This window comes from Triturus cristatus, chromosome 5_2 (genome assembly GCF_964204655.1).
Source record: "Triturus cristatus chromosome 5_2, aTriCri1.1, whole genome shotgun sequence".
NCBI lineage: Eukaryota > Metazoa > Chordata > Amphibia > Caudata > Salamandridae > Triturus > Triturus cristatus.
The window spans coordinates 350661200-350670086 of NC_140588.1; the positions used below are offsets into that span (position 1 = coordinate 350661200).

The window sequence follows — 8887 nt, forward strand, 5'->3', positions numbered from 1 at the left end:
TACATTTTCTAAAATATGCTTTTTCGAACCTATTATCATACTCCTTCACGGTGACTTCATCTATGGACGGGCTACGTTTTCATACGTTTTGCTAATATGTTAGGACATAATCATGTAATTTATAATAAGTATATTTTATAAACAATTCTTTTTGTATTTCTCGTGCATGGTTCTTTTGTATTGTCTTGTGTGTTTTAATAAAGCATTTTTTTTAAACATTTCTCCACTTGTCTTTTCTGTTTTTTTCAGGGGGAACTCTACCCAAACTCCGCCTCCCGCCCCACACACACACACATTTGCTTACAGCTTACATCACGACCTTACACTAAATCCCCAAAGTGCTGTTTTTGGGTTTTTTTTGGTAATGCGGTCGTGATAATTTACTTTTTTCTTGATTAAGATTGTGTGCCATTCACCTAATGCCGATTTGGGCTGGGCCAAAAGGCTCTTGTTTTAGAACTGTGGCCCATTTGCCTTAGAACTGTTGCAAACTTTAAGAAATGCCCCCATGGGAAGCAAGTGAATCGGAACCCATCTGTAGATTATAGGACATATTAAAATGAGACGGGCACATGGATTACATATTTTTTGAGAGCTATGAAAGAGGAAGCGAGTGCAGCGAGTATTACAAACACATTTTATGGTTTATCCATCCTTGAAACGTTCGTAAAATGTGGTGTCTGGCATCTAAATGCGTCTCACCAAAACATTACTTAAACATTTCCTTTCGTGGTTCGGGCACTAGGTTTTAGAACTGGTAAGTGCCAGTCATGAAAGGGCCGACTTCCCTCTTAGGCTTGACCACAGGCATTGCGAGGCCTCTTCTGGTCACAAAGTGCCGCTTCCGCATTCCAATCTTGAGGTACATCTGGGCTGGCTCCGGTAATGCAGGGCGACATGGAAGTTAAGAAAATCACTTTCATGCATGGTCACAGTGTTGGCCTACACAATGTATTTTAAATTCAAAAGGTTCTAGTGATTAAATCAGATATATATATATATTTTTTAATTCTTTTTATTATATTGCTTAAAACCAAGACACACGTCATGACCCCAACTTATACAAGTGTTACATCTCCATAAGTGACATTCCTGAAACATTGGTACCCCATCATTCCTCCTATCATAGTTATTATCGGCACCCCCACATTCAGTCCTCCATTCCAATTCCTGTTCCGCCATCATCAATGTCCTCCTCCTCCCTTACCTTCGGCGGTTCACATACGTACCCCCTGAATTTATTCCAGTTTCCCCATACCCTATTCTTCTTTTGCGGACAACCACGACTGACATATACAGTAAATCAGATTTAAAGATAAGACTGTACTGTCTCCTGTCTGCCATTTTCTAAAATGTTCAGCAGCGCCTTGAGACCCTCACGGGTGAGTAGTGCGCTCTACAAATCCCTGATTGATTGATAGTGAAAACACAGATCACACTTGCTCACTATGGTGACTGGAGACGAGTGCTCGGGTTGCATCAGTGTAAGCCATGCATATGACAGATGACAGGAGGAAAGGGTTTCCACTCATGCAGCAGCTTTTCAATGTCTATTAGCTGGATTTAATTGACACTAGGCCTCGGTCATTGTTCTGTGTAGGTATAGCTGAATGCAAATACTGCCACAGATACTGTAATGTCCCACCCCCTGAGGGGCGTGAAGTTGGTCCTTTCCACCAGCATGGACCTCATATTTTCAGTTCTTCTTCATACTTAGCTTCCTCCTTATTGAGGTTTCAGGTGTTTTCCTTTAACTTGTACGTATGCTTTGTAGTAAAAGTTAGTTTCTATGATACAGATAGATAGGGAATGTTCAAGAAACGAAAAGTGCATTCATTAATCACCGATGGATGTCCACCTGGTCGAACATTTGCGAATAAAACCGTAAAAACCTGGGGACTAAAAGTTTAATTTGCATCCTTTTATAGGTCCTCAAACTAATACATACGTAAGTGGTAATTTCCTCAACCACCCCCAACACCCCCTAAAAAGTCATACCTGTGATACCCTGGTCGAGCTACTCCATTAGTACTAATGGATTCTATAAACAAATTATCTATGAAGATGCTGAGAAACTGAAAGTCAGATTTTAGAATTCTAGCAACAAATTCTCTATAAAGATCCAAAGGAATGGAAAAGAACCGAACGAATTGCAAGTGATTGTTTTAACGTTGCTCACTGCCAGAAAGTGTTATTTAGTCAAATTTGCCACACTGAACAAAACGTTTGCTTCCAAAATGGCTGTGTTGAGAGGGTTTCGAACTTGGAGCTTCTCCACCTCAATGATAAAGATATACACATCTCTAAATTAAATTAGGGGACCTACTAAAAGGATCATTGGGGATGATGTGCTGCATTCTCTTAAATGTCCACCATTGGCAGTATACTTTAATGCTTACATGTACAAAGTGAAAGTTCACTCTCTTCAGCATTTGCTATTGCTTACCTATCAGGAGGTTTTTTAATGGTTTTATTTAGCACTGTCTTGTTGGTAGACAATCACATAGTGTGCATTTGGAGATAATTTCACCTATATGTGAATTGTGATATGCTACCTTATAGGATATGATTTTCTTTTACCATTGTAGATTCCTGACGATTATCTGCTGATTTAACTGTTACAATGCGGGGTCACGTACAGCTGCAATGTAGCTGTTTATAGTGGTACTGGACTCACAATATACACTATAAAAGGGGGATTATTGGATGAAGTATTGAAATACCATGTAAATAGTATTGCATGGGGATGATGGGAGTTTAATGGCTATAACATATACCTGGCACTGTTATTTAGTAAATGATGGGCATAGTTGACATCTGCATGGGGGATTATGGATGTTCAAATGTCATTGAATCTATTTAGGAATACATTAGGATTGTTCCAGGTAGGAAATGGTGATAGGGATTTTCTACATCGGGGTGGTGGGCATTAAATGGCTATTACATGTACATGGTACTGTTGTTTAGTGAATGTCGAAAGAAAATGGGCATAGCTGTGTTCTGCACGGCGGGTTATGGGGGTTACAATGGTCACTGAATATATTTGGGACTGTATTAGGTCCTTGGGCTGTTAGAGTCTGGCTTGGACTCTTGTAGTAAGTATTGGGTTCCAGTGCAACCAGCCAGGGTTGGTGTTGCTCGGCTTTGGAAGATCCTGGTGCCTCCACATGTGGTGAGGAGGCAGAGTTGATCACTCAGAGCTTGTGTACCTTCTCCTGGGCAGTTGCAGTGTCAGTGGAGCCAGGAAGCTGCAAGTCAAGAGTTCAGACTTTGAAGTTTTGGCGCATGTGATCCTGGGGAGTAGTTCCTCTACTCCAAGGGAGTTCTTAGGCAATTTGTTGAAGTGCTGGAGGGCCCCTGGAGTTTGTAGAGGTCTCTCATTGGCAGGACGAGACAGTGTTCTGCAATTGTCGAGTCTATGGGCTGCAGGCAGGGTCTTGTGTCAAAGTCCAGTCCAGGCTCTCTGTTCTCGGGGTCAGACGCTCTTCTTTGTCCTTGGTCTTCTTGTGCCCGTCAAATCTGAAATTCAAGGCTCAGGAGTCGACCGATATTACTAAATTTAGGGGCATTGAAGGGAGTGCCAGGTATTATCCAATGGACAACCTACCTTTAGGGTAACTACACCCTCTAAATGCTCACCCCATATGGGGGGTTGGCATGACCCTGACCCTGACAGGCTATTTTCCCCATTTTCAAAATGGAGCGTGAGCTGGGGGGTCCACATCGCTTTCCTCGCCTTAGGGGGCAGGGGTGCAGATTGACTGGGGACCCTCCTCCTCATCTGACTAATGTTCCCACCTTTCTTCCCACCAAAATTGGGGTCAGTACAGGGGGGGTTGCCATCTGCTGCTAGCGGAAGAGGCATGGTTAAGAGTTCAAAGGTGGCACCACCTTTGAAGCTTCCTGCCCAGGAAAGCTGTTTCTGCCTGTGGGAGGTGTGAAGCACCTTCATGCAGGGCAGGCATTGTTACTGGCCCCAGAGAGCAAACGCTCTCATCCCATGGGTCCAGAAGTGTCAGGCTGGTGGAGGCCTGTCAGGAACAAACTAGAAGTCGGTAGGTTTCAGGAGACCCTTCTAAAAGGGTCCTCTGGGTGCAATTATTAATAAATCTGACACTGGAATCAGTGCAGGTTAATTAAGACGAGATGTTTGGCACCAAATATCCCATAATAAAGTGTAGCCATCATGGAGCTGGGAAACTCATAATGACGAGCGTCCAGCCCATATACTCTCTATGGCTTTCCTGTTCATTTACAACATCAAAGAATTGACAAGGATATTGCAGGGGCGTATAGAGCACCCTGTCCCAGGACTAAGGCCTGCTAGAGGGATGTCTTACCTATATTCCATGCAGTGTTTGTGGGCATGGCACACAGGGATGTGTGCCATGTCGACTCTTCGGTTTTGTCTGCACCAAGGCACACAGTCTGCAATGGCAGCATGCATAGCCTTAGTCAGGGGACCCTAGGGTGGCACAATTCTTGCTGCTATCCTTGGGGTCCCTCTTCAGTGCCAATGCCCTAGGTACCCGGAGTACCATTTACTAGGGACTTACAAGGGGTACTGAAGTTGTGTCAACTGGGAAACAAAAGGTATAATTTAAGGAAGGAGCTCTGGCACAGGGCACCGGTTGGCAGGGACCCTGTGCACTTCCAGTCAAAATTACATCATTTTCCAGGCAAAGTAGGGGCTAACTATGTCCAAAAGAGGCACTTTGCCACAAAAGGTATCTGATCGTCTTCGAATCTCCAACTTAAATTTTTGATTAATGAAAACATTCTCGACAAATGCTTTCACTTTGGTTCGTCTTGTGCCGGTCCAATAAGTTCACCTCTAGCAGCACAATATGAATACTGGTCCTCTTAAGCATGGCTCCAGTTCAGAACACCAACCAAATTGAACCGGGGTCCTATCCTATTATTCCTAGCTAAAGTATTGAGGTGACAGGCCTGCTTTGAACACTCTTATTTTTCAAAGTAAACACTTTAGGACACTCAGTAAAGAGCATCAAGGGGGACTCAGAGAGGCAGGGACTGGTACAGGCGGTAGCTCACCTTCCGGTGGACTGCCAGCTTTTTAACTGCAGCTACTTTAATATATGCTATCGTAGCTGGAATTAGCATTACTGCTGGCACCAGACTTGCCCACAAATGGATCATCGTTAAAGGATTTAAAGTATAGTCATTCCAATCACAGGGCCTTAACAGAGTCCTGTATTGTTATTTTTTGTCACTACCTCCCCAAGTCGGGAGTGGGTAATTTGCATGCCTGCTGCTTTCTTTGGATGTGGTAGCCATTTCTCAGGCCCCCTCTCCTGAATGGAACCCTTATTCCCCGTTACCCGTGGTCATCATGAGAGGCACAGTAAATACTATAGGAATTTGATAGGGCAGACATCCAAATGTATTGCTGCCATCACAACAGGGATGTGCAATTGGCCCGAGGTTATATACAGTCACCAAAGCGGCCGGGCGAGCCCGGATTGGTTTGATAAATACATGCATCCTGGAAGGTCGGCGCTCAATGGCATGTATTAGTTCTAGAATTACCACAGTTATCAGATTAACAGATGCAACACTCATTGGAACCATAACTGATTTAATGAGCCACTTGCAGTTTCACTGTACCGGCTGTGTGTACTTACACATGCGTAGCTTAATCTTTGAGACAGGCCTATGCTACTGGCAGAATCAATCAGGTAGCTTCATCTGCTAGATGGGGTTGGAGGGATCGAATGCCAGTCCAAGACTGACCATCCCACCCCTCAGGAGCTTGCTGCAGGGGCTTGCGGGGTGACAGGCTGGCTGCAAGGGCACCAGCGGGCCTGGTTGTCTCCACGAAGACAGAAGGGAGGGGAGGGCATAGGCCCAGTCTGAGCAAGATGCAGGGGTGCTGGCCTGTGTGGCGGGGGACACCCCACAGAACGTTCGCTGCTGTGGAAATGCGCTGGGTAGAGGAGGACATCAGCGTGGTGCATGGGGCAAGACCACCAGGCGGCATCTAGGTCCTGGCTCAACCCTACCCCTTCCACTATGGTTGGGCCATTGGGGGTACAAGCTGCAAGGACAGTCCCTAAGGTGGTGAAAGCTCTTTGCTTGAAACAACAGCCAAGGCTAGCCAAGCAGTCCATCCCTAAATGGACCAAGCGTGCCCTCTCGATCGGAATATGGTGATGGCCGGATTCTATCTGGGCAGGTCACCCTGTGCGGGGATCCCGGCCTTTGTCCCTGTCTCCTCTCCGGGAGGGCAGGATCAAAAGAAAGGCCCATTGGATAGGTCTGGCAGGCAGCCAAGGACTCCGGTGGCACCCGGGTGGAGAACGACTGGATCGCAAGGGGATCCGGAGTAACCTGTCCCTAATAATCCATAGGAGGTCTACCCCCCTTTCTTGTAATTCGTATGCACTGTGTGACAGAGGGGATCATTGTCACAAACACATCTGGCCTCCTGGTGCACTGACTGGGCTCAAAACAACAAATGGGCCCTCATTTGGACTTCTAGGACAGCCCGGCCATCTGGATGCACAATAAGAATGCACGGCGCACAACCAGATGCCCGAAGGCTCGAGCAACCAAATGGCCGGGCTCGAAGGACAGCCAACTGGTTGTGGCATCTCTTAACGAAAAGGCTTCCATTCACCCTTGAAGGGCATAGGGACTCTGAGGGGTTCTCGAGGCTCCAGCTGGCCCTCAGGTGAAGGGGGCCTGATCAAGCTATCACCTGGGGCTCAGAAGCACCTTTACATGCCGGCAAAGTGGGGGAGGCCCTCCCAGGGCCCGCAGGTTGTTTTGCCAGGCGGTGAACCATAGAAGGGACTACTACCATAGGGCCAGGCTGGGGCTCTGAACCGGGGTCTGGTCAGAGCTTAACCCCTGGGCTGCTAGGAGAGGGCTCCCTGGCCCTTAGGATCCCATCCTGGACACTTTGCCATGTGGCGAGCCAGAAGACAGAGCCAAGGAAAAGGGCCCCCAACCCAGGGCGCACCAGAGCCCTGGCCTGGGGTCCAGTCAGAGCTCCTGAATATGGCCAGAGCTTCTGAACCAGGTGGCACAGGGGAAGTCTCTGCTGGATCCTGTCTTGGACCCTTTGTGAAGCACCTGTCTAGGGGATGGATCCCAGGATGAAGTGGGTGACCACCCCACATCCAAGCCCTGGACAGTGCACAGCAGAGGAAGCCTCCCCGGGCCCACGGGACACTGTCCAGTGCGCTTTGCGACCCAGTGAACCGGGGTAGGGAGCCTGTGTGAGGCTTCCACCAATGGCCAACCAGGGCTCTGACATGGTGCCCAGTCAAAGCTTCTCCTCCCCCACCCTGGGCACTGTGCGACACAGAGGGCCAGAGAAGGGAGCCCAGGCCCCAGGTGGGCTTGCAGACTTGGGCCTGCTGGTTCAGCGGGCTTGCAGTTCCAGGTATGCTAGTTCCCTGATCCTTTCGGAACCCCGCCATATACGCTTTGTGGCTCGGAAGCTCTGACTGGGGGCATGGTCAAGTGTTTCCAACAAAGCAGACTGTTGTCAAATAGGCTTAAGTATGCCTGATCAACCAGAGTCCCTGAGCAGCCCACCCTGTCCAGGACGGTGGAGCCCCGCCCCGTCGCTTTGCGGCAGAGAAGTGCAGTGAATGGAGCCAGGGGACTGCCGGAGCTCTTATCAAGGACCCGACCATGGCTTCCCTCCCTGCAGGGGGAGGGGGAGAGGGTTTCCCGGGCCTGCTGCTTCCCCTTTGCCAGGCCCGGGAGGGGAATGTGCGGGGAATGTGTGGCGGGAATGTGTGGGGGAATGTGCAGCAGAGAAATATAAGTCTTGTGCTGGGCATACTTAGGTACCTCCTAGGTGGCGCGGGACATCGACAGTCGCAGCCTTCAAGACCAGGCCCATGCATCTGCGGTGGGCTTCTCGGAGCTCTCCTGGGTTTGTGCTCTAGCTCGGCGCCCAGTGGGGCTGGGCGTTTATGCATCTCAGGTCTCTGCTCTAGGCCCAAACCCATTGGAGGAGCAGGACAGTCCTCCCTGGTCTGCAGTCACTGCCTTGGGTAGTGACTGCTGCCATCATACTGTGGGCTGAGGGTTCTGCATTGAGTGGGTGCCTTCCACCTTCCTGGAGCCCAGGCCTGGAGAATCAAAGAGGATTAAGTGTAGCCCACCCCAAAACCTCTCCCCTCAAGTCTGTCTGGGAAGCTCGAATATTAAGCTCCACAAAGTTGGAGCTTACAGAATGAGGGGGGGGGGGACATAAGTCACAGTTATCGCCCGGTGACCATATGGCCTGGGCTGACCTAGCAACCAGATGGCCCAAGCTGAATTAGTGACCAGATGGCCTGGGCCGACCAGAGCATTCTAGACCACAGGCACACAGCAGTCCAACGATGACAAGAGTCGCCGTGCACTCTGAGGCAAGCCCTTGGAGGCTACTTGCTTCCCAGTGACTTCTAGTGGGGGGGGGGGGGGGGGATTCCACTCTGGCCATCTGGTAGCTCTGGTGAGCTGCAAAGAAACGTGGCCCCTGTCCATGCACCTGGCTGCGTGGGGTGGGAGGGGTGAACCCTGTGGCAGATAACATGCAATGGAGGAAGTCTCCCCCTGTCTCTCCCTGGCAGCAGAGGGACCCCACGGTGTGGGGGGCACAAGCGCTCATGGACGGAGACAAAAGCTGGGCTCAGAGGATGACTTTTAATAGATCGCAGTGAGGATTCTGTCCTCCCTGACCTCGCATTATACACCTGCATTATAGTTTGACAGGTGTACCACGCAAGTCAAACTCCCCACCTGCCACTGTCCCCGGTGTGGGTCACGCCCAGTGGGTATCAGGTGCTTGGCACCAGATGCAAGAGCCCAACGGGACTCCCCGCCCGCCTCACCGTGGAAGTGAAAAAACAATGAGTAGTGG

General features: G+C 49.2%; 1 pseudogene; it reads right to left on the minus strand.

The window, feature by feature from the left end:
- Window positions 1-4668: 4668 nt before the first annotated feature.
- LOC146822982 (18S ribosomal RNA) lies at window positions 4669-5702 on the minus strand (annotated as a pseudogene).
- Between the last annotated feature and the right edge of the window lie 3185 nt (window positions 5703-8887).